General features: G+C 37.7%; 1 long non-coding RNA gene across 9 annotated transcripts in view; it reads left to right on the top strand.

Moving 5' to 3' along the window:
• LOC146767339 (uncharacterized) overlaps nt 1-26,231 on the top strand; it is a 184,133-nt gene that overhangs the window by 103,037 nt on the left and 54,865 nt on the right. For all 9 annotated transcript variants that reach the window (XR_014955595.1, XR_014955593.1, XR_014955592.1 and 6 more), the window contains exon 3: nt 24,980-25,067. This is a non-coding gene — a long non-coding RNA (uncharacterized LOC146767339). The remainder of the gene's footprint in view (nt 1-24,979; nt 25,068-26,231) is intronic.

Below are 26,231 nucleotides of genomic sequence, written 5' to 3'. Positions count from 1 at the left end.
AAGCCTGAAAATTATTTGATTAAAAAAATGTAAAGTAAACATTAAGGTTTTGATTTTTTTCTTGAAACATACTTACCATTTTTCACCCAGTCTTGCTGCCAACTTTCTGACTGTGTAGTACAAACAGCTTTTCAGCTACTCCTACAATGGTGCATTCAGAAAAAGATGCATGTGCTAGTGGCACCTGCACAGCCACTCATTTATGGCAGTCAAGGAGCAAGTGAACATGCCAATCAGATAATATATGCAGGCTGGATAACTATATATCTAGCTATCTGCCTGTGTGTGGTACCATAGCTAAAGTCAAGGCAGGAGGGTGACATGGAGGCTGATGTGTTCTCCAGGGTACATCCATTTTCTCCATAGCAGGAAATTGGTTTTGCAATGGTAATGTGTAATTGACACTGCCAGTATAGTATAAAATAAATTGCTAACTTCCTTAGCTTTACTTTCAGATTCAAAAGAAGAAAAATTAATGTGAAGCAGCAGGCTTCTCAACATCATATCTATTTAATTATTTTCTTGTAACTTAAATATATGCAAATATATTAATATATATAATTTTCTTGCATTAAAGGGATAAGATGTGTGTATATATATCTATATGTGTGTATGGTAAGTATATGTCTTTGATACAAGCAGATGACTACAAGAAGAATGTTAATCTCTGAAACTGAAAATATTAAGGCCTAGGGGATATTGACTAGACATTCTATTAGAGCTGTGAAATAACTCTTCTAGTATTTCTAATGAAGACCATCTGCAAAAAGCTTTGGGTTTTTGTTCCAAAAAAACATTCAAATTGTTTTTAATCCAGTTGAACTTTTCAGGGATTAGCTATTATGTTCTCATTACTCCTTTCACTGACAAATAACTTTCAGGAGCAATTCCATCATCAAACCAGTTCACCAAGCAGAATATTTTGTTTCATAAATTGGAAAGACAAAACCAAAGAAAAAACCCAAACACCAAAACTTCCAAAGAAATCAAAAAAACACAAAATCAAAGGCAATTTTCAACCTCTCTATAAATTGAGCTTAAAAATGTTTTATTTTATACAATGTGCAGTTCTAACTAATAATAATAATTTTCACTGCGTAGGATATCTAGAATAATCTGGATATTTTACTATTTTTTTAACACTAGGCTGAAAAAACTGGGAGAGTCAAAAACATATTTGTGGTGTTTCTGATTGATTCATTATTGTGTTTTAGGAATTTACTTAATTTTTTTAATTTTCTGCAGAGGAAATGTAAACAAAATTAGCAAATGAGTGTATGATGCATATGGAAAAAAGAACAGAAAATCTGTAGGTATTTCTGTTCTGACCTCAAGAAAATTTAGCTTACACTTTGACTAAAGGATTTTCTGGGTTCTCCATAACTGTATTCTTTCCAGGAGATTACATTCTTTTATTGCTTCACAGGAAGCAGAGGAAAGGTGGCATTGCACTAGAATGCATATACAAGGAAAGATAACCAATTGATGGCACATTTCTTTTTTTGCCATGCAACTAACCTCCCATGTTCTCAGTTCTGCATCATATTAGAGAAAATATAGAAATATATACCCAGAGGTACAATGATCCTTCATTCCATCTGTGCCCATTTTCAGGCAGGAGGTCTGACCAAGTTGTTATTATAGACCCTTTTGGATTAAGATCCAGAAATTTTAACGGCTAAACTTAAAGTATTATTTATAGTCTTCCAGTTGGTTTCTAATAAATTCAGCATTTTAAAAACCCACAAAGCAATAAAACAAAACAAAAAAGAAAACTAAATAAAACAACTCCCTGCACCCAGCCTTAGGATTTCTATATGTAGGGAAAAGTTGTTATCTAATAAAAAATTTCACTGAAGTCAAAAAGAAGTTACAATGATGTATTTGAGATTATGGACTTCTACCAGATTGAACATCAAAACTGGTATTTCTGTTATGCATTGCTGCAATCCTCTGGTGAAGTGTTTCTGATAATTATCCCAGTAAGATCCATAGAGAATTGGGAAACACCATGTTTTTATTTACCTTGCAGATCCAATACCCATCTCTGAAGTTATCCAGGGTTGTCTATGCTGCATTCTGTCTAGTGTGCCTTTGAACAGTATCTGCTCTGCACTTCTCTCCTGTTTTACCCCCTCTCATTCATGCAGCAAGAGGTTTCTAGTAACAGCTCTGCCTGACTTGACTGTGTCATTCATGCCTTGCCAATCAGCATCATGCCACTGTCCCTGGATGCTGGTAGGAACTTGGTCAAGAATCCTGGACATCAGCAATGTGGTGTGGTAGAGTTCAGCCTGCTTGATGACTGGGAGGAGAGATCCTGTAGTGTGCATGCTTGTGTGAGAATATGGGAGCTGAGTTCCTCCACAGTGCACAGTGCTGGGAGGCAAAACACAAGTCAAAACCAGACACCTACTTATTGTAAAAATCACACAAGAAATGCTGTGACAGGTGAAGTAAGTGCTCTCGTTTGTGTGCAAAAAGCAAAACTCTTAATGCCACTTTCTGCAGACTGACATTTGCAGGACCATGGCTGCCTAGAAGCCTCCCACCACATCATATCAAGGAAATGCTCAACAGTCCTGGGATATTTGTCAACAGAAACCAAACCACGCTTTTCCACAGTAGCTGAGTTATGTGTGTCCAAACTGCTTCCCCTGGTTTTGTTAGCCATTTCCTGGCCTGAGAAAAAGACTTATCTGTGGGGGGTGGGGTCCCCTACATCACAGTATTGTGGATGGGTGGCACAGGGAGAGAGAGGAGCCATGGGGCCATGGAGCATTGGGAATCTAGCAGGGATGGGCTCTAAATAGCAGGAGCTGGTAGCAGCTGGTCCAGGCCCAACACTGTATTTCACTGTGCTGTGCACAGGCTGTCTCACAGTGGCTGTGTAAAATTACTGCTGACAAAATAGCATCGGGTGAAGGTGTGTGTTGCCAGCCATCAATGCAACAGGGTGGTTGGGGTCTGCTGTTCTGGGTTTTGTATGTGATTGTTTGCTAGGCAGATTAGGTCATTGACAACCTAGAACTTGATATTTCACTGGCAGTGATGGAGCAGAGTCTTCTCTAAGGCAGACAATTCAATGAAAAGCAATAAGTGAGGAGGAATATATCACTTCTTTAACACAAAGATCAAGTCTACTACTGCTCTGGAGCTTTCCACTCTTTTTAAAGGTTACAGGAAACTCCAGTTCCTTCAGGGCTCTACCCAGATGCAGGACTAATGTGGGAGCTCATGCTATAGCAGGAAGGATACAGGTTGTGCCCACCATAGATGAGGTACACATGTGCTGAGGCATTTTGGAACATTTTTGAAAGTGTAGAAAATTATTGCACACAGTAGTACAGGCTCTGTCTCCTGTCTTATTTGATATACATTGGCAGACCAGGAAAATTCCTGGGGATCATCCACACTAGTGAGCATACAGAAAAAGAGGTTTCCTCCCTGGGATTTCAGCTAGGGCACGATACTGTGTGCAGAAAGAACCGGACACTATGTGCATTGTCAGAGAATTTGGCCTCAGGGGAGCTAACAGGGGTGCTGTGACAGGATACTGCAGACACAATGACTTATATTTCTAATCAGGATTAATAATTGCTCAGGCCATCAAACATAAATAGGTGGTGTTTAGACAAATGAATTTTATATCAAGCTTTTGGTCATATGTATTCACGCGCTGCCACATCAATTGAAAGCGGAATGAGAGCCATCAAAGCAGCAATAGGTTATGGGCAATCTGACCTGATGGGTCCTGGGAAAAGTGTAAGTTTCAGTGCTGAGTACACAGATCAGCTATGCTAAGCCTGCATGGGAAAAGGACAGCCAGAATATATTGCTCATCAGTATGGCATGAGACTAGTCAGTCTGAAGTTTATGCATGCACACAGTGGGCACATGCATACTCTTCTGCATTTGGGGGTTGATTTGTTTACTGATATTCTTACAGCTGTGTTAGCAACACCGTGCCTCAAAGTGTCTGAATCTGTTACTGTCACTGAAACAATGATAACCAGGTACAGAACTCTGTTTATCTGGAAGAGATGGATGCAATAAGGACAGAAATCACGGATCTACAATCTATTGAATAAGGCAGAGGAGAATTCACTGGTTCTGACAGCTCTCCTCCCTGGCAAACTGACTACTCAGTCCAGAGGTCTGATGCTTATTTTCCTTTTTCTGCTTCTGAGTCATACAGATTCTTTCCAACTGTTATTAGGTGGGAAGCACACTGCCTGGGCTGACATGTCACTTGTATAGGTGACACCTCTTCATGTTGTTCATACTCATATTGGCTTTGGAAGAACATTTGGCAAAAACCATCAATTATGGGCTTTAATAGAGAGAATTTGGTGTGAAATGCTGTTATGAGATAAGCTAAAATGTAGACAGTAAATGAAAGAAATCTCCATTGCAGCAGCATAACTCACAAGTACAAAGTTACCTATGCCTGTGAAGTCATTGGCATAACAGTACTACAAAAACTAAATGTAAAAGTTTGGCTCACACATATATATCTCATCTCCAACTTTTGGAATTCCATGGAATTAAACTCTAAAACATTTCAGTACTTCTGTTAAGGAACAAAACTTAGAATTTTAGTTAGTCATGGTTCTAAACCAATTACAGATTATGCTGATGAGATTGTTCAAATTCCTGATTTTTAGAGTAAAAAAAACTATGAGCAGCATGAAAAGTGGATTTTACCCTCTATTTGCTATCTCATTCAGTAAAAAACTTGCCCGAGTTCAGACAAGCTGCCAAGATTGCAAAGGCTAAGCATTCACAAATGTGGGCACACACCTGTGCCTCTTCAGTCCACACAGGGCATTGGCATCCCATTTGGAGGCAAAATGAGAGGAAATAATTTCTGACTCACTGAGACAGGTGGAGGAACAAAGCAGTGGTTTTGGCTTAATCATGGAATTGACTAGAGGAAAATTTTTATTGCCAAAGGATACACTCTATTTGTGATCATCTCCACTGTTCTTGGCTAAAAAAATGAATATTTCTCCTTGCTGTTCCGTTGACTTATCAGTACATGTGTGAAGCCTACTTCTGGTGTTGGCTTACTTAAGAGAGCTATCTTTCTAGGCCTGATCCAAATGCTGCTGTGCAGTCAACCACATAGAAAAAGTGTTAATAACCACACCAAAATACATAGCATTTGTTACAGACTTGAGTTATGACTCAGACTAATGACTAAGAAAAGTATCCCTACATTTCCCTTTGCTCTTTAATTATTAATTTGTATAAGAAACTTTAAAAATACCCCTGTTTCAACTTTTTGAATAAGAAACCTTGTGTTTCCTTCAAGGTGGATGTTTTTACAAAAGTAAAGTATTTAAAATACTAACAAATTTAGATACAAAATTTATGAAGAAAGATCAGCATGGAAATAAGATATGATGAAATTACTGAAATGAAACGCTCCATCTGCGCTCAGCTCACACATTTTTTGGATTTTCAGTTGTAGAAATTCTTGAGATTTTTGACTTTCATCCTTACCCAAGAAGAAAAAATACAAGCAGCTCAAAACTATCTGCAGTAGGAGAAGGGAGTTTCCTATCCTGTTTCAGTCCCACATAGTTGCTCTCTGTTGTGAAGTTATTTGCAATGGGTAACTTATTCCTATAATTTATAAAGTCCTTCTAATAGAAGAGATGAGATGAGGCAATGGAAGTTGGTAAGGACTTCCTGAGTATGAAGACCAAAGCAGCTCATACTTGTGTTACCCCCCTTCCCTTCTGTTCTATTCCTTCCCTAAACTGGCATTATTCCTTGTACTTTTACTGGGCAGAGACCAGCTAAGCACTTAGTAATACATAAGTCTCTGCCACACTCAGAGACCTTAATGAAGGTTAAACTTCCTGAAGACTAGGTTTCAAAACATAAGTGTATTTTTGAATGCAATTAAAAATCTTAATAGGTTTCCCAAAGACAATCCAGAATAAAGAACATTCCTCCTTGGCAACTTGCAAATAATGGAGAAAATTCTAACCACAATGTCTCTGAAGCTATCCCTAGAGTCCAACTGGAATTTTTATTGCTGCACTGCCTTTTTAGTCATGCCACTTTTAAACACTGTTAGTTTTAGAAGTGAAGGATAAATCTATGAGCAAGAGTTTCTGATGCCTTTAGAAGCAACTTATTCAGCCTGTGTTGTTTATGAACTTCAGGTCATTCCATTTCTTTCAAACCTCTGAATTGCTAAGGTTTCCAGGAAGTTGTCAGTACTATGGCACATATTAACAAATAATGTTATAAACAGCACTAAGGATGGCTATCATTCCATGCTGGTGGACCTTATCCATGTTCATGTGTGTAGTGGATTGACCTTGGCTGGACACCAGTTGCCTACCAAGTCACTCTATCACTCCCCTCCTCAACAGGACAGGGAGGGGGAGAAAAAAAGATGGAAAAAACCTCATGGATCAAGAAAAAGGCAATTTATTAAAGCAAAAGTAAAAGTTCCCATGCACAAGAAAAGAGGAAAACCAAAATATTTTATTGTCTACTTTCCACCAGCAAGCAATAGCCAGTCACTTCTGAAGAAGTAGTGGTTCATATCATACATAATGAATGGCCATGCTTCCTTCTTTCTTTTATATCCAAGCAGATTTAATTTAGTATGGAATGTCCCTTTGGTCAGTTTGAGTCAGCTGTCCTGGTTATCCACTCCCAGCCTACTGAGAGTGGATCTTGCCCAAACCTTGCCTACTAGTGTGGGTGCAGAATGCTGGAGAGAATGTTGATGCTGTTCCAGTTGTGGGCATCCTTGCAACCAGCTCAGTACCTTATGATTTCTTTGCCATATAATTGCTGAGATCAGTTATAACCCCTTATATGTATATAGCAGCATTCAACTGCTACACCTTAACTTTGGACTTTTCTGCATTATTGAATATACAAAACTGTGATTAAGCATTTGTAAGACTTTCCAGACTGAGAAAGGTGATGTCTCTTCAAAGTCTATGTGCTTATGAGCTGAAAGTTATTTAAAATGTAGTTATTTCTTCTGAAGAACAGATATAGAAATATGGGGAAAACTTCTTTAGTTGGTTAGCACCATTAAATCTGCAGGCACTCTCATTTCTGGCTAGGAATAGGAGTAACAACAACAACCCTCTCTTTCCTGGTCCTCATAAATCTGAATCCTATGTCCTGCAAGTGAACAGGTTATAAATAAAAGGGGCATAAATTTATTAGTTCTCTACACAGAATGTTTTGCTCCCATATGAGAATCAGTAATAGCCATCAAAGAACAAATAACATGATTTCACCCTTATGCTAAGCAGTGCCCTTTCAGGTTATCAGATGCTAAACATGGTAGTTAAGATTTATCAAAGGAAGTCAAAGGGGAAAAAAGCAGTGAATTCTGCTTTAGGACCTGCTGATCTGTAAGAACATTTTAAATTATACCTAGAAGAGATTAGTTCCATGTGCAAGCTCACATGTATGTAATTCCTAGCAGTTTACATGGACAAGCACTCCCCAGTCGATACCAAGAGTCAAAGTACTTGTAAGAAAGTGTTAGATGATTAAACTCCAAAATTACATATGCTTACTACTATCCCCTTTAAAAGGCAAAACCAATCAACTCCTTCTCTGACCAAGACTCTCACTTTGGTGTGGTTTTGGAGGATTTTTATCTGTGTGTATTCACATTTTAAATGCCATATCTTCATGTGTATGTGTATATTTTCATATGTGGCATATATGCACATACTGATGTGTGTTTATAAAACATGTATCTGCTACATATATTTGAAGTATCTATTTTGCATACAGTTTGTGGTTGGCCTTTTTTGCTTGTTTTTAAACCCCTTACAAGTTTTGACATTCTCAATTTTTGCTTTCAGGAGTCCAAGGATGAGTACTGAAAGATGCATGCAGAGTACAAAATTCATTTCTGAGAAGAAATAAATGAAGAAAAACAACATTACAAAAGCAAACTGCTTCCGTGACTTGTCCCTCTGTCTCCCACCAAGAGCTCCTGGCAAACACAACACACACATTTGTTGTAGGGCTATGTCAGGCATATCACAGTCTTCAGATCAGGACCTGTGCATACACATAGCCATGCACAGAGTCAGAGTGTCAGTAGATACTGTGATTACAGTTATGACAAGAGCTGACTTGGATGCACGGCATGTCAGAACTTTGATGGGCCAGGCTGTGGCTTGGAGAGCTGGGTTTTGGTATGCAGAGTGTGTTTTTGCAGGGCTTTCAGAATGAAGAGGTGACTTTGCTTTGTGACTGGCTCAGGGCAACAGGGAAGAGCTACTCCCTCCCTTTCCCTGTTTGCAGATACTGAAGTAAGTTATTCCACATACCCTGTCATAGAAAAGACTGCACATGAGGACAGTCTGAAGAAGCAAGATAGAAACTATGGCATTCACTTTGGTATTTTTAAGTATGGGTATATGACTTGCATGTAATTTGTTTCCTCAATGAGATTTCTATTAGACATTCAGGTCTCATTTATTTTTGTTCTGAAAGCATTAATTTAAACCTTTTAAATTTTCATTCATTTCCTTTGACCTTAAAAGGAAAGGTTTTGGTTTTGTTGTATTCTTTCTTTGAGGCTTACTAACTAACAAATTATCCCCAGGCTGATTTCATATGGAACACCTCCCATCTTTCTCACCAAGCATTAATATGTGTAAGGCTTGTTTTTGTATCCTGACCTCTATGAAGGAAACCCATGGCCAGTTTGCAGGAGCAGTCACCATGTTGCTTAGTGAATTGTTGCTTAAGGGGATAAATTTGGTGTCCTGGAAGTAGGGTTAAGTATGGTTTGGCAAATATATTTAGACTTTGATGCTATGAGTTATCTTTTCCAAAAAAGAGTTTCTGGGTGGTATTTTGAAGCTGTGTAGCCTGCTGCTGTTTTCCTGGATATGATAACACTGCAACATGCCTGTTGTGTTAGAGGCCATGCTGTATGAATACTGCACATTTAATGATCTCTTCTGACCTTTTTTCCCCAGAAGTGGAAATGACAACAAATGAGCTCACGCTTCAAGGACTTGTGTACCTCAAGGTACCTTGGAGCACATCCAGAGCCTAGAGAGGAGCAAATCCTCCCACAGTGGGAGCTGCCAGAGGGGAATATCTCACCCTCAGCCGCCCTCACAGATGACCCTTGGCCTTCCAGCTGGTTGGCTGGTGACAATCTGAAAATGCCACTTCCACTCTTTTGGCTCAGGGCATAGGTGTGAAACTCTTGCTTGCTAGGAGAACTTTCCTGCATTTCTGGCAGGTGCCATGGCGGGGACACTGGCTCCCTCAGCCCAGTGCCCCCAACACATCACTCACAGCCCTGTGGCTGATCACTGCCAGCCAAAGATTTTGGTCCAGGTTGGCACATCATGGGCTGGAAGGGAGTGAAGGGGGAATGCAGGGAGTCCCAGGGCTGTCCCTATCCCCACAGCAGCAAAGCAGGGCCTTCCCCAGAGCCCTGGCTGCTTCTGGGCCTCCAGAACATCTGGCCTCCCTGCCAACACCCCTTGCAGGCATGACACGGGTCCTCATGTGGTCAGCGAGGAGCAGGGTCTGGGAGGCCAAAATGCAAATGTTCCCATTGACTGATTCCATGCTGACGTGCTGAAATGATGGAGATGACGTGCTGATGGTGGAGATGAGTCCTTCTTGGCAGTGCCTCACTGAGGCTCACTGTGCTTGCCCTTGTAGCTTCATGAAACCCTTCTCCTCACCTTTCCAATTGTGCTTCCACTTGCAGTACAAAAATCTCGCCCACCTAGTCCTCAGGTACTGGAACAACTTTAAGTTCTACCATATTCAATTTAGTGTTCTGTCTCCCAGACAGAGATGAGACAACATTACTCTCCAGAGTAGGTCTTCACAAATTTTGGTCTATCTAATGTCTGCCAAAAAATGATTACACATGGTCCTTTGCTGGGGTGAGGCAGCAACATCTCACATAGAGGAGGCTGAGGTTGCAATGAGGTATGCTGGCTTGATACAGGGACTCAAACTTCAGCAGTTAAGAATAGCAGGTTTTTTTCTTCAGAAATGTACATTCAAAGGAAACTGCTTTGCACAGCAGCTGCAGCCATGAGTCTCAAAGGCAAAGAGAGGGGAGATAAGGTATTATACAAGAAATCTGAGGATTTCTTGTATAATAATAATAATAATGGCATTTCCAAATGTTAAAAAAAATTAAAAAAAGAAAGAAATAAAAAAATCTGTCTTTTTCAACCCAAATCTTCAGGTTTAACTTTAAAAGCACTCCATCAGAGAAATTCAGCATTTTACTGCAAGACAAGATTTTGCGCAGAAATCTATGATGAAAAAAAACCACTTTATAAATGTGAATGTTAAGAAATCTCTAGCCTCTAGTCAGTTCAAATATTCAGAGTAGTTAGTTCAGGGATGAAATAATGCAGGGCATTTTTATTATTTTAGCCTATGAATTGTGAGATGCATCTTCACATAGTAGTGTATTCATGATCTGTATTTTCAAAGCCTAGATGCTCTCTCTTTCTGGACAAACTCTGAGCCAACATCTTGAACAATATTGTCTTGTGAGTTTAATTTTCATATTGTATTCTTAAATGCACATACATCTTTGGATGGAGGAGTAGGGAAAACAATAAATTTCAATGCAAAATTTATTACAGTTCTAGCATAAAATACCTACTCATGCCAGAAACTTATATATTCAAGTAACTCTGGGGAAGTAATTTTCTCTATTTCTGCTGCTAGTGCTCATGAGAAGATCTACAAAGTTGATGTCTTACTATGCCAAAAGACTGCTGGCAGACATTTTTTTTGTACATGAAAAAGGCTGTCTGTAATTAAACACTTGTAGATGTCTGAACTCAGTGTGTTATGAATGCTCTGGGACATATAAAGATTCTCTACAGCAAGAATTGATTCCATCATTTGGGTCAACAAAGCAAATGAGTTCTAAGCACAATTAATGAAGTCTGCAAGACAACATAGTTATACTTCTCTCACATTTAAATGCTCTTATGAGAACGTTGCACTTACACAATGTCTTTTAAAAGGTGGGGAAATGAGCAAGAAAGGAAAGGTTGACCAGCTGCTGACTTTTTGATTGTGATTTTGTCTTGTGAACCATAGATGCTTTGCAGTAACAGATGAAAGTCACAGGGTATTTTTACACTGTTTGGCCGAGAAGAGTCAAGATTTTGTGGGTTCTGTGCCATGATAATTGAGCTAGGTTGCTTTGGGATCTTCACATTGTGAGGATATCAGTGCTGGTCCAGGATATAGATCCTGATCAGTTCTTTGCATATTTAGCACAGGTGCAAGTCTCCTGTCCTGTTTCTAGTTTCTGAGCAGCTTTCCATTAGCTCAGAATCTAATGAGAAATATCTCTGTATATGTGAAATATCTCTGTGTTACTGTATAGGTGTAAATACACATATAATGCCCTTGCCACTCCCTACAAAGGGGGAATGACTCCAGTTCCTGTGTAAGCAAACTTAAAACAGTTTGAGAAACGTGGAATATTTGGGTTGGATTTAAAAAAATATATTTTGACATTTCTGAACTGATTTTTTTTCCTAAACATATTGGTCTCTGAAAATGCCAATTTGGGATGAAAATAGTTTGGAAAATATCAGCCTTTTTCCCTAGGAAGGAAATTTCATCTGTCAACTCACTGTATCATCCAAAACAAGTCAAGGGCAGAAATAAGCAGAAAACACATGTCCTAAATAGGTACCTTTCTGTCTATTGCTGAGCCCAAGGAGTTTTTCTCAAATGGGAACCATTTGGCATGGCTGCTTGCCTTTTTTTTAATGGCCTAATTTTGCAGCAGTAGCCATGACTATCATAACAATGAAAACAAAGGAAAACATGGAATTGAACTCAGACTTAGCAAATTCTGTCTGCCTGTTAGGGGAAAGTCCAAACAAAACCTTCACTCCCAAACACACGCTAAATTTTCAGGAGATTTGCCTAGGGATTCATAGGTTCTAGCTTAATTTCATCTCTGGTAACAGTAATTATATCAGATCTGTTTATGAAAAACAAACTGCAGGCTTCCATATTTTTCTAGCAGATTTATATTCTACATCACCTTGAAGTTATTCAGTTACAAAGGAAGAGGAAAAAAAGTGTCTTTAAGCCAAATTCTTTGTCCTCATAATTTTGGCAGCAGCAGGGGCTTCTAAATTAGCTTTTGTAGTTAATCCCAACAGGTCATGCTGCTCCGGTTTCTGACTTCCTTTCACTTTGTGTGACCACTGACAGTTGTTCATTCAGGAGGAAACCTGCTTTATCCTGTCAACCTACTGGAAGCAGGCTCTTCTGAATGCTTCCCTCCTATTCCTAATGCCAAGGCCTACACAGTGCCCTGCATCAGTTTCACTGTCAGCAGCTCTCTGCAGCAGAGGACTTCTTCCTCAGACATATAGATACTTACAGTTCTTGTTTATTAATTCTCTAAATAGTCGCCAGAGGAATAAAAATGTATGACTCACCATCCTGCCCTATTTTTCCTTAAGGAAAGACTTTTTATGCCTATCAATTAAAAAAAATATTATGAAAGAATACACAAAACAGAGTAGGCATGATACAACCATTTATGGGTTTCTGAGAGTAAATATGTTAATATTGGCTTGCCTGCTTAATAAAGGCTCAGGCTTTGATCACTCCTTCCTTCCTTCCTTCCTTCCTTCCTTCCTTCCTTCCTTCCTCCCTTCCTCCCTTCCTCCCTTCCTCCCTTCCTCCCTTCCTCCCTTCCTCCCTTCCTCCCTTCCTCCATCCCCTCCCCTTCCTTCCCCTTTCCTTCCCCATTTGGGCCTCTTCTCCCACTTGAAATATAAGTATTTTTAATAAGTCTTTCTTGTTTATGGTAGGCTTAGCATTTGAATGGAGAAATACTTTAGGCAGAATATTATTGCTAACAATCATTATTTTCTTAAAAAAAAAAAAAAGGTTCTATTTTGGCAGTAACATCTGTGAGAAATAGGATCCTCGCAAACATTTGGGAAAAACTCTACTGCCAGCTCCACACATCACATTATTTTTCCCTTTAAAACTAATAACTAAATATGAAAATGCAGAAACCAAAAGATTGAACTGCAAACCTTACTCATGTTCTCACCATGCTGGAAGTGAGTGCCACAGCACTGCCAAAGAAGCGGAAAGCTGGAGGCGCTCTGAGGGCCCCAGCACAGCACCCTACTGCTGGCCAGGGAGCACAGATGTGTGCAACAGCTGGCACTGCGAGGCTGTTCCTATCTGCAGAAAGCTGAAGGAAGTGGGTTTATTGCACGTGGGAAGAGTGATGCTGTAGATGATGCAGTCAGATTTGAGACTGTTCGTAATTCAAAGTAAAATGAAGGATAATATACAACAGAGCTGAATGTACTGAGTTCTTTAAAGAAAATTTCTGGACGTAGTGCTTGATATTAATTTCTTGCACTCTGTGCATGAAATATTTACTTTTTGAAGCTTTAAACCAGTGAACTGTACACAAGGGAGAGAGATGACTGACACCACCACAACATATTTTTTTCCCTCTCAGCTCTCTTCCTTCCAGTATAAAAAGCATACAAAAAACCCTGAAAGGAAATGCAAGAGCTTGCAGTGACAGGAATAAAAAGATTTTTCTTTTAGTTAATTTTCTATGCAGAATTTGAAGGAAAATAATGGAAGTAACTTTTGTGCAGGAAAGGCAAGATCTTTTCATCTCCTCTGAGAACTAAAGAAAAATTGAGCTTTAACTTCTAGCTTGGAAATATCTCTTCTGTGAGTGATCTGATAAAATTTTAAGGGACAAATTTGAGCTGTGATGGATGACTTGTGGTCGTGACTTTTCAACAGAGAGGAGGAAAGGACATTTATCATTTCAGACTCATGGAAAAACCTCATAAAATAAGGACTAAAGTAGTAAACATGAACATGAAATGACTCAGGTTATTTCAAATGCAATGCAAAGCCTAAAAATGTGACCAGTGACAACCAGGAAGAAAAACTCTAAATTTAAGTAGTCATGAGAAGCTGGACTGTTATAAATGGCTTTAGGAACCTGTGGGGGGAAAGTACATTAGAATTTTGAACCCAAGTCCTAAATAAATACTTGATATGCTCACTGGGTTACATATTTCTGGTACTATTTTTATAAATTTCCTTCTCAGAAGAATCTGTTCTGGACAGGATGTCTGACCTCCTGCATAACTCAGGCCACACAGTTTCGCACAGCCATTTCTGCATTAAGCCCCAAAAACCTGCAGTTGAATCAAAGACTATCTTTCACAACCTCTTGCACAGAAGACTCCACCTGATGGTTAAAAATGTGGCCAGTTGTTTTTGCTGTTAAGAACTTCTGTCCTGTTTCTGAGTTGAACCTTGCTTCAGTTGGCCTTTTTATTCCTTGGAATACTAAATTTAAGAGCTCTTAGGTCTCAGTTAGTTATTAGGGATGACTGGTACTGTCATTAGTTAGTAGGGATGACTGTAAATGCCAGTGAGGGTAGGTTATGGCATGAGAAACATCCCCACTTCACACAGTTTGGCACTCTGCAATATCAGGTTCAACAGACAAAGTAATCTGCAGAAGATGAAGGTTTGAGGAATGGAACTGTGGTGTACAGACATAATTTCTCTACTTTTATCTGATCCTCACGATATTCAGAGATGTTTCTGGAAAAAGAAAGTAGTTTCTATATACTTTGTAGGAAACATAGGTGATCATGCCTATTTAGAGTCAATAATTGTAATTATTTAGAATCAATAAGGAGATTTTATTTTTTTCACAAACTTTACTATGCACCTATCTACATGCAAGTCATTAAAAAAATCTCTAAGGATCAGTGTGAGAAGGAAAGATATGTCAAGGTCTAAACATCTTTTGTTCAGAGTTTTTTAAAAATTTAGTGGCTACCCTGCATTTTGTGTGGATTTGGACTCACACTTATCTTACTAAACTCCTAAGTTGCCTTGTGATCTGCCAAACTGAAGAACAGACTGATTTAAGATTACAGTCAGATGCATTTGAATTTTTCTTTATTTTCGCACAAGCTTCCTTTATTTTACCTTTCCAAATCTGAAAAGAAATTATTTCATATGATCTAACATTTTTTTAAAATGAAATTCACAACAATCTTGGGAATAAATCTACTTTTAAAATACAGTTCTAATTTTGGCTACACATCTCAATGTGTTGCTATTACATATTTTTTCCTTCCAAGAAGCATTATCGTTCTGTCTGTGTTGCAACACTTGCAAAAGACGTGTGCCTATTTCTTTTCTCCAAAGTCCTATTAGAAGTACAGCTCACATCTAACAGGAGTATTTTCATCTTGCTCTGTAAAAATTTCTAGTGTTAGTATGAAATAATATATCATGAGCTTATTAGTGTGCCTGCCTCAGGCCCTGAAGGCACTGCAGCCTGGAAAGATGCCGAATGATATTCAGCCATGTTTCCTGACAAATTTGTACACAGCCACAAAAGAAGCCAAAAGAAAAGTGTAGGAATGAATTCCTGCAGATGGATAGACGTAAAAATTAAAAACAGTATCTTAAGAAGAAGAGGCACTCTCAGGTATGTATGAGGGTTTTTTTGGTCTTTGATAGCAAACCTTATGTGGATCCATGAATCAGGTCCTGTGAAACCATTTCCGCTACTTAAAGAACTTCAAGGTTTCTTCTCATCACACAGGAGGATTTCCGCTCTATGGATTTCATTATTGAAAGGTACCTCCTGCAGGAACTTTGCTTTGTTCACCCCTCAGCAAGACCTTCCCATCAGCATGTTACCTATTGTCAGCTTTCCCATAGAATGCAATGGGGGATGGGGAGAAAGCCATTTGCTGCCAGGGTAATCTGCCCCAGTTTTGCACCAGTAACACCAACTGAACTATGGGCAAATTGCTTATATGGAGGATATAGGATAACAGAATTAAGTCAGATTGATCTGGTGGTAAAACATTTCACATCAGTTTTTTAGTTGTTTAAAGTCTCATGTGTCATCATCTGCTTGTTTTTCTGTTTTAAAAACTGTTTTAAGTTTTTAGATGGCTGGAGACCCTGGACCTGGAAGGTCATGGGTTTTTCTTCCTTAATGTTTTGATAGAGTTGCTACAGAAAAAAACATACAGGAAAAGCACAGTAACCACTTTTTCATGCCAAGTTTACTGATCCTTTATTGATTATGCTCACAAAGAGGGATGAAGTATTACCATGTTTGTTATTGTGTTAACTCTGCTTGCTCAAGAGTCACTGATTCTCTCTGCTATCTATGCCATCTCTCTGGCACTGAGAAATTCTCTGAAACATTCTGTGGAATGTTCACAGCAATTCCCATCAAGCCGAGATGCCAGGAGTGTATAGAAAATCAAAATGTGTTAAAGATTCAAAGAAGCTCCTTGGGCTGAACCAGAAAATACACACAGGAAATATATGTGTTAGCTAAACAGCAGTTTAGAAACATCAATAACATAGTAACATATTACAAACAGCAGAGCAGTTATACTGGGTAATGGAAGGCAAGACAGACCTGATGGTGTTTTTTGTCAGGCCAAAGCTGTCACAAAAATGATTGATGTTGAAGATTGGAGCTGATGAAATAGGACATTTTGATGAATTTTATTTGATCAAAAGTACTACAAAATGCTTAAATAGCAAGTTAGAGTTTCTGTCTTCAGAGAACATTTTTAGAATATCATCTGAGATATCTTAATGAAAAATACAGTTACCAGGACATTAGCTGATTTAGAATAATTCCTAATATTTTCCATAAGGAAGCTTCAAGTTTTTTGAACAGTATGTAGTTCGAAGGCAATTGTTGGATGTTCTTCTGGGTTTCACTTAATCCCTGGTTGTATTTAGTAGAAATACATAGAGACAAAAAAAAAAAAAAAAAAAAAAAAAAAAAAAAAAAGCAGCAATGGATGTTCTATAATTACTATGTTAATCCAAGAGGGTTTTTTAACCTGTTTCCACTCTTTCTTATATATCTACATTATCTTGCCTTAGATAAGTGAGCACTTCAGTGAAAAGGCCTTTCTATTTCAGTATCTTGGTGTATGTTTTGTAATACACATTTGTGCTGGACATTATAGAGAATCATGCATAGGTATACCTAGATAAAAGAAAATAAAATATAATAAAAGAAAACATTTCATTTGCCTTTCCCTATTTAAAATACTAATTGTACTGCTAGTCTTTCTAGGGGCTCCTGATGTTAGCCATTGGCCCACTATGCTAAATAATAATAAACATAAAGCAAGAAGATCTCTGTCTCAAAACTTAGAGCTGGGACAAGTTCAGAAAAAGACAAAAAAAAAAAAGTCATTTATTGTGTATGGCTAAATAGACAAATTAATCTATTGTTACACCTTTGTGTATGTAGATGTTTAAGATTTTTAATTTAAATTAATGTTCTTAAATACTTTGTAATGGAACAAAAAGCTCAATATTTTAAAGCCATATTTTACCAAAGGTGTCTGGATTATTTCTGGGTATTTTAACTGTGAAACTTGCATCTATTTCTCATAGCATCTATTATATATACCTTATTGCTATGTTTCTGTTTTACTTCTCATCAAAACTAATAGACTCTCTTTATTACCCATTTATAAGTAATACAGAGAAGGAAATAGGTCATGTTAATGGTATACTTTTATGGGTAATTTACAAATTTTTGTATGCTTTGTAAACCCCTTGATTCTCCTTTGGCTAACATGTAAATGCAGCTGCATGCTTCTGCGTATAAACAATATCTTGAGGCAAATAGTCCCAGGATGTGCTTTTGAGAAAAATTAGTCTTTGTAGCATGTTTTCCACTTTGACAAGGCTTGGTCCATGCTGGAACACTTTATTTTCTTTACTTGACATTTTGACTGGAATCACATACAGCAGCAAACCATTCTAGTAACATTCAGTATAATTCTATACTTAGAGTCCACACTATTGGTCCTGCCTATTCCACATATGCAACATAATTCAAGAGGTCCCAGGGACCTCATGACAATGAAAAAGAGCTTGATTGAAAATACTAGCTCTTATTGAAAAAACTAAGAAACTGTTAAATCCCTGGAAGAAGACCAAGGAAATGGTAGTGATCTTCAGCACAAATACTGTCAGTGTAAAGTAGGGAAAGAGCTTAAATAAGAAAGTAAGTTTTATCTAAGCGCAAACAAAACCTGACTGGAAACAACACTGGGTTGGCGATAGCAAAATGTGAAAGAGGGGCAGGAGAGATGTAGTTTATCATTTGAGTCCTTCTTATTCAAAGTAATGTGAATGCACTTTCAGAGTAGGCAGAACTTTTGGGAAGGAATGAAAAAAATGGGTAGTCAGTACTTGTTGAAGAAAAGGGTGTCAACACATTTATAACTAGCTGCCAAAAATGTTCTGTTGATAAAGAGCTTTTCATGCACATTCGATATATCTACCCTCCAAAGAAAATTTACCAGTGACTCTGAATGGGAATGTTCTTCTACCCTCCAAAAAAAATTTACCAGTGACTCTGAATGGGAATGTTCACTTTTCTAAGCTGAAAGAAGTCATAAAAATACGTTTATGACTATTCAGGAATTTAGTGAAAACTGTGGAATTCCACAGACATGTGAGGTGAAGGTGTAAAATCAATGCTTATTTTATTTTTCTGATTCCATTTAAATCAGACTTGCAAAACTAAAACATTTTTAAGACGGCATAAGTTTTAATTTTAGACAGTTTGCTGAGAAAAAATAAACTTTATTGCAGGATATTTCTGTCAAAAGCTTAGATAAAATAAGAAAATGCTCAAAATTTTGGGATAAGTTCCACCCTATTCAAAGAAATTCCACTCTATTGTTTTTTTAAAGACCAAAACTAAACAAAACAAAAATAAAAACAGAGAAAGGAAAAGGCATCTACCCTGCCTTGGTGATGTAGGTACTGAAATAAAGCTCTGGATTCATGTGATTGTCTCATTGGGAATCTATGCTATGAGACCTCAGCACATTTAGTCCTGCTTTGTGCGTGGGGGTGGGGAACACCCTGTTCAGTAGGAGTGCTGTCCATGTATGTCTGGAGATTCCGGCGTGTGCTGACACCAGCCGGCTCTGCATGGGTGCAGCTCAGCTCTCGGTACAGAGCTGGGATGGACACAGCCACCAAAGCCTGGCCAGGAATCTCCCTCGAGGAATGTCAGGAATGCCCTCAGCATTTTTTCAGCAGGAAGCTATTGGCTAAAAAACACGTCAGCAATTGCATAAGTTTCCTTAACAAAGCAATCTGGGTTTCTTCAGAACAGAGACTGGCTTCTTAGTTACATGGGTAGATGATAATTTGTTTCAATTATATTAAATCCTCTAAATAAGAGATTAGTTTTTGCATATCTATTTCTGTTTGCTTTTTGCATATAAACTACTGTTGTCTTTTGGCCCCACTGTAGCTGATATGTGTTGCTGAAATAATTTTGATGTATTTAAATCTAGAAATAGTCTCAATTTCTTCTTAGAGTTATCTAGGTGGAATGGCAGATCAGAATGATAAGCAGTGATAGCTTTAAAGAGCAAAATTTTACTGGGATGCATCTAAAAACAGTCAAGATAATAAATGATACATGTAAATGCCCAGTGACAGACAGTCAGTAGTGAAGAAAGACTACAAATTTTCTTTTGAGAAACAGTTACAAGCCATTCAGAATGTGAACATGGTTTGACAGTGAGAAAATAAACATAAACCTTTGAATTTGGAGTTTGGGGTTTTTTTAAATAAATATCTTTATCAGTAAAGATGTAGATTAAGTTAATAAGAGATATAAAATTTTGAGACTGCTCTTAAGCATCTACATTAGGAAAGTGGTCAAAGAAATACAAATAAATTTCCAATATCTTACAAAAGTGCCTTCCTCCAGCTTGCTCAAAACTTGTTACTGTGGATGCTGTAAAATTGAGCCTAAGGACACCAGCATATCAACTTCCATGTGTTAATCATGACTGTAAATCTACATAATCCTCTAAATTCTTTGAAGATTTGGCATCTTGGAACTTCAAGCATTTGCAGCAGCTGGTGTACAGCCTGTGACACAGAGAGAGCTATTGGCAAAACCAAGTTTTTCTGTCCTTTTCAGCAATGGTATGATCCACAGAGACATTTTATGACTTAAGACCGTACTCAAAGGCAGTGGTCAGTGAGGCACACACACATTGCTCCTTTCTCATCTCATGGGGCATGAGACTTCTAGCATATTGTTTCTTACCATGATGGGAGTTTGTATTCATTCTTCATGGATTTTGTTTTCTAGTAAGTAGATTCCTAAGCCTGAAAAGATTCTCCATTTAAAAACTATAGTACTCCATCATCATCTCTGCATGAACTAATCTTTAATTATGAATTTGACAACTGGTATATATGCATGGGATAGAAGAGTAGAGCCATACTCACTGAAGTGGGCTCCCACCACAGCTGCCTGTTGAAGAGTAGGATGATTTTGTTTCTTTACTCTGCAGCTTCTAAGTTTGTGTCAAGTTCAGGTGTTTCCTCCATTGCTTTTGAATCACATACACACACATATACACATACACAAAAAAAAAAAAAATCAAAAACCCAAAAACCAAAACCAAAACAACAACAAAAAAAAAAACCAAAAAAACCCAAAACAACCCCCCACCAAAACAAAACAAAACAACAACAACAAAAAAAAAAGCAAAACCAAAGAAGAGCCCACATTTGCCTAGTGAAGGTTCAAACAGCAAATCTTATTATGGTTGAGAAGTCATGGTTTAATTGGGATAGCAGTTTTCTTCAAATCTTAAAGAAATGTATTACCTAGGGAAGAAACTGGCAGTGCAGATGTACTCATGGAAATCCTACACACCTTTACATGTTTCTTTCCTATGTTTATACATAGATGTGTGCTAGTGACTGTATACATGTGGGTTTGGTTTTTCTCTGTAAAGGGTATAGCTGAAAGGATATATATGACATTTTATATGCTTTTACATTGCCACAGAAACAGCAAACAGCATTCTCTGCTTATACAAACTGTGACTCAATACCTGACCTAGGGTTAAAACTTCAATGAATGTTCAGATATGTAAATATTAGCTTTATTTTACCTGGTCTGCTACAGTGTCAGTTTCTCATAATTTGACTGGAAGCCAGATATTTTCCACATTAGACAAAGGATGTCTTTGTATTCAAACACAAATAAAAAATCCATTTGGCTTTTGGTTAGCATTGTATTAAAATACAATATACATAAACACATGCATGTGTATGTATTGACTGTAGAGATTATAGTTCTAATTTCTGCTTGGTCCATATTTTGAGGAAAATTATTCTTACTCCTGGGATGAAAGTATGTAATTTCACACTCATTTTCACCAGGCTGGATTTTTATATACTATTTCTAATTACACTGGACTTCCTCTACAAAGTAGGACAGTAGGTAATGAATGTCCTGAATTTCACTTACCAGACAACTGAAGTAATCAAATACTCCTCTATTGTTAAATTCTGTTTAGATTGACGGACCAAAAAGAGTAATTAGGGAGATGATATTTTTAAATTTACTTAATCATGAGAAGAGAAGCCAGGTTAGATAATCTCTGCTATCTCTCTTTTCATTGGTAGAAATTAATGTAGTTCATAATTGCTTAATATAATGGCAAAGAGTTAACACATACTTTTTTACAACAGAATAGTCTCACATGTTTTCTCTGTTCTAGGAACTCACAGAAGTATTTCCACTAGCATATAATTAAAAAGACTGATATGTCCTCGGAGTGTAAGCCTCTGCCATCATCTTTTACCAAATAACACTACAAATCTTGATTGAATACTTTTCATTTTATTTTCATAGTCTCCACTTTTAGAGTAGGAAAAAAGAATTTAAGACAATTATTTGAAAATATAAAATACCACATGCTGTTTGCAGAAACTGCATGGTAACTCTAATGGAACATCTTAGGTCTGCAGGAAACCAAAGTAACTGAGTAATAAATTGTGTCATCTCTATCTCTGTTATCTCTAGATAAATTTCTAAGATCTTACTAGATACTATTTTTATTGAATAAAGTGAAATCACCATGAGAAGTGTTGCTTCATTTTACATTTTCTTGTGAGAGCAAGATCGTTCCATATCCTTAGCGTTATGGAGACAGCAAACAAGTGGCATTACAGGAGCAATAACACTGGGAATGGATCTAGGTTTGAAAGTAGTTCCAAAGGTTTTCTTAAAGGTAGAACTACATATACCATAAATACTCATGCATGTAACTGTAAGATGAACAGAGAGACACAGAACAGAGAGACACAGACACAGAATATAGTCTGGAAAGGAGGTCTGGAATTCATCTAGCCCATTGTACTCAGAGCAGGCCAATTGTACAATAGATTTTGGCAGCATCAGCAAGGCATTTTTAAATCTAAAGAGCACTTACGAGTCAGACTGGGAAATTGCTACTGCTGTCATGTTGCATCTGAGCTACAGTATAGGAAATAGGTAAAAATTTAGCTTGTACCCAGGAGTATTATCCAAGCCAACAGTAAAAAACATAGAAGCTTTTACTGTTTGTTAAAAAACAAAACATCAGTATCCCCATATACCAGATTAAGTATATTTTGACTTGTTCAAAGAACATGCATTAAAATAGCTATCCATTCTACAGTATAAAAGCTGAGAGCTTCTGAGATGCATCAATCCATTCTCCAGCTGAGAGAACTAAAATAATATTTCTGATTTGAGGTAGGACTTTTTTCATTGTTTTGGAATGTTTGAGATAAACTATTAATGGGAGAGATCCAGATGATCTTAGAAAATGGCATGGAATAGTAGTTTGTTATAGGTCTTTTATAGATTTGGCTGCCTCTCTTCATGTCATAAAAGACAAAAACAAAAATGTCTGGAACACCGATCAGTAAATTGGCTGTTACTTCTAACTGGTCATTGGTTACAAAACTACAAGAAGATAATAAAAACCTATAAAACATCAGTTCTTATATGAGATTGTACTGCAGAAATTGCCAGAGTTGACCAGAGTTGAAGGTTAGTCAAACTTTTTGCTTCTACTTGCTCAAAAGCTAAAATTAATAGAATTGCAAGGATAAGGGTAACGCAATAAACTTTTGTCTTTACTTTTCCATAAATTGTCCTTTATTTCTTGGAAATGTAAGTGATCTTGCTATAAATATATAGCAGCTAGCATCTAATAAAAAAATCTACATACATACCTCTGGTTTCAATATGAAAGCAACACTTATATAACATCCAGTGTATTACTCAATGGAAACTAAAAATTATATGGAAATAAGGACTATAAAAATGGTGATTTTGAGATATAATAACATTTGATGAATATATCTTTTTAAAAATTTGCTCCACTATTCTGTGTAGATTTCAAATAGTTGCTAGTCCCATTCATGACTAAAATTTGCATCATACTGAAATACATATACTCATAGAAATATTTGGGTTGGAAGGGACCTTAAAGAAGATCTAGTTCCCAGCCCCCTTCCACTAGACAATGCTGCTCAAATTTCTGTCCAACGTGTCCTTGAACACTTCCAGGGATGGGACACCCACAATGTCTCTGAGTAACCTGTGCCTGTGTCTCAATGTAATATTAAATTCCTTATTGTACTGAGGAATACAATTGTATTGTCTCAATACAATAATTTATGTCTAGTGTCCAATCTAAACCCACCCTCCTTCAGTTTAAAACCATGCCCCCTTGTCCTCTGCATACATTCCAATGTAAAAAGTCCCACTTCAGAGTTCTTGTATCATTTTTCAGGTTTTGGAAGACTGAAATAAATTGTCCCTCAACTGTCCCTTCTCCGGGCTGGATGAACCCAGCTCTCTCAGCCTGTTTTTATATGAGAGGTCTTTCAGTACTCACCATCCTCATTTACCCTTCTCTGGACATGCTCCAGCAAATTTGTGTTGTACTTATGTTAAGAATCCCAGAGTGAGACACACTACTCCAAGTGGAGTCTCATGAGAGCAGCGAATGGGAAAATCATCTTCCTTGACCTGCTGGTTACACTTCTTTTGATGCAGCCCAGAATGTACCTGGCTCTTCAGGCTGCAAATGGGCACTGACAGGTCATGCACTGCTTCAACTCAATGCCCCCAGGTCCCTCTCCTCAAGGCTGCTTTCAATCTATTCTCCTCCTAGCCTGTACCCATGTTTGGGATTGCCCTGACCCAGGTGCAGGACCTTGCACTTGACATTGTTGAACTTCATGAGGTTCACACAGACCCACCTCTCCAGCCTGTCAACATCCCTTTTGATGGCATTCCTTCCTTCCAATGTGTCAACTGCACCACACAGCTCAGTGTCACCAGCAGACTTGCTGAGGCTGCTCTGTCCCACTGTCCATGTCACCAACAAAGATGTTCAGCAGCACCAGTCCCAGTACCGACCCCTGAGGAACCTTACTGGTCTCCATTTGGATTTAGAGCCACTTACCACTACTCTTTGAGTGTGACCATCCAGATTTTTTATGCAATGATAGGTCCATCCATCAAAGCCATGTCTGTCCAGTTTGGAGAGAATCAAAGCACAGAATCAAAGCTTAATGCTTTGAACAAGTCCAAAGAGATCAAATCAGTTACCTTCTATATCCACCAACACTGTCACTCCTGTAAAAAGTCACTAAATTTGTCAGGCGAGATTTTCTTTAATGAAGCCACTTTGGCTGTCAACAATTACCTAATTTTCCAAGTTCCTTAGCATAGCTTCCAGGAGGATGTCGGTTCTGTACTTCTTTGTTCACTTTAGGTAAGAGGCAATGCTTCCCAAATTTGACATTATATGGAAATCCAAGAAGCTCAAGGCTTTTAATTTAGTCTGTCTTAATTGGCATTATTTTAATTATGAGAAAGTATGCACAGCAAAAATGTCTTTTATTCTAGTGACTGTAGGTTACATTGAGGTGGGATGTCTCCTTCCAAGCTTTCCTCTCTTTCTTCTTCTATGTTCTTTCAGGGAATTATGTACTGTTTTAATGCTGCTTATCTAACTTATTTTTGCAGTACCTCTGTCCTACTGGAAGGTTAAAGATGGAGAAGGAAATACTTGCTCCCAAGAAGCAGAAACGGAACTCTTCTGAAAGTTTGTAATGTAAGATATTATTATCTCTCTTTTACTGTGCTTTGTTGAAGCTTGTTTGCTTTCGTGTTTTATAATAAACTGTGACATTTAACAATATCTTCAATAACCTAACTAAATATTTTCTTCTTTATATGCCAATGATTAATATTTTCTATGTACTCAAAGAATCTGTTTTTTTCCACTACCACAACTACACATGATCACAAAAACAATTCCTTGTTAAACCCTCCTTTTACTCTTGCTCATTTATTCAATGAGCAGTTGTCTCTTGTCTTGCAAGCAACTGAGTATGTTCATAAATTAATGGATATATTTAGATATCTTTCTTAAAAACTTCATCCCCTTTGTTTGGCTATTAAGGAGAAAAAAGTCCTTTAAATTACAAAAGTAGTTTCTTCGGTGACATGCTGCTTATTCTTTAAAATATGTCTGTCTCTTTAAAATGAGACAGGCATGTCAGGATACTGTAGTTACACCAGTCAAGGCCATTCCATGTCCTTATTTTCCCTGTAGAGAGCAGTGTTTCTCCGGGCTCATTCAAGGCAGGAATAGCTCTTATGAACATTTCCAGGTCACATATATCAGATGTTTGTGCCTAAATGATCAAGCATTGCCACTTGTGCATGTCTGATATTCAAACTTGGTGTAATTTCTCATGTTAAGCAGGTGGTATGTTCTGGGAAAACAAAACAAAACAAAACAAAATCATGCTTCTTCAATGAATCCTGACCTTTTCAGCCACCCTTTCTTTGGAAGGTCTGACACAGACTAACAGTATCTGCCCCATCTGACATCACAACATCAGTGCCTCTTTCAGAAGGAGTTTCTTCACAGTAAATGTGTTTCTGTTTTTTCCAGTAAATCTGGTAATGCCAGAAATGAATCTTTTCCAATCTAGTTTCCTAGATGCATGACTGTGGAGGGAGGAATTTAAACAGAAACCAGAGCTGCTGACTATTCATCAAGGAAATATTTTATATAAACAGTTGGGATTCCTTTACCAAGCTTGTACATTAGTATATTCAATTTACTTTATGTAGAACTTGCTTCCCAAATATTGTTCAGTCCGGTGTCTGGACAAGGACTTCCCCTGCCTTTGTTTTTCATCAAGCCATAGAGTAAAATCTTCTTATCTCTCATATTAACTAACTGTTTCCTATATGGTAGAGCTGC

This window comes from Lonchura striata, chromosome 5 (genome assembly GCF_050655825.1).
Source record: "Lonchura striata isolate lonStrDom1 chromosome 5, ASM5065582v1, whole genome shotgun sequence".
Lineage (NCBI taxonomy): Eukaryota > Metazoa > Chordata > Aves > Passeriformes > Estrildidae > Lonchura > Lonchura striata.
Note: the sequence above shows the minus strand (reverse complement) of the source record. Positions and strands in the feature narration are given on the sequence as shown.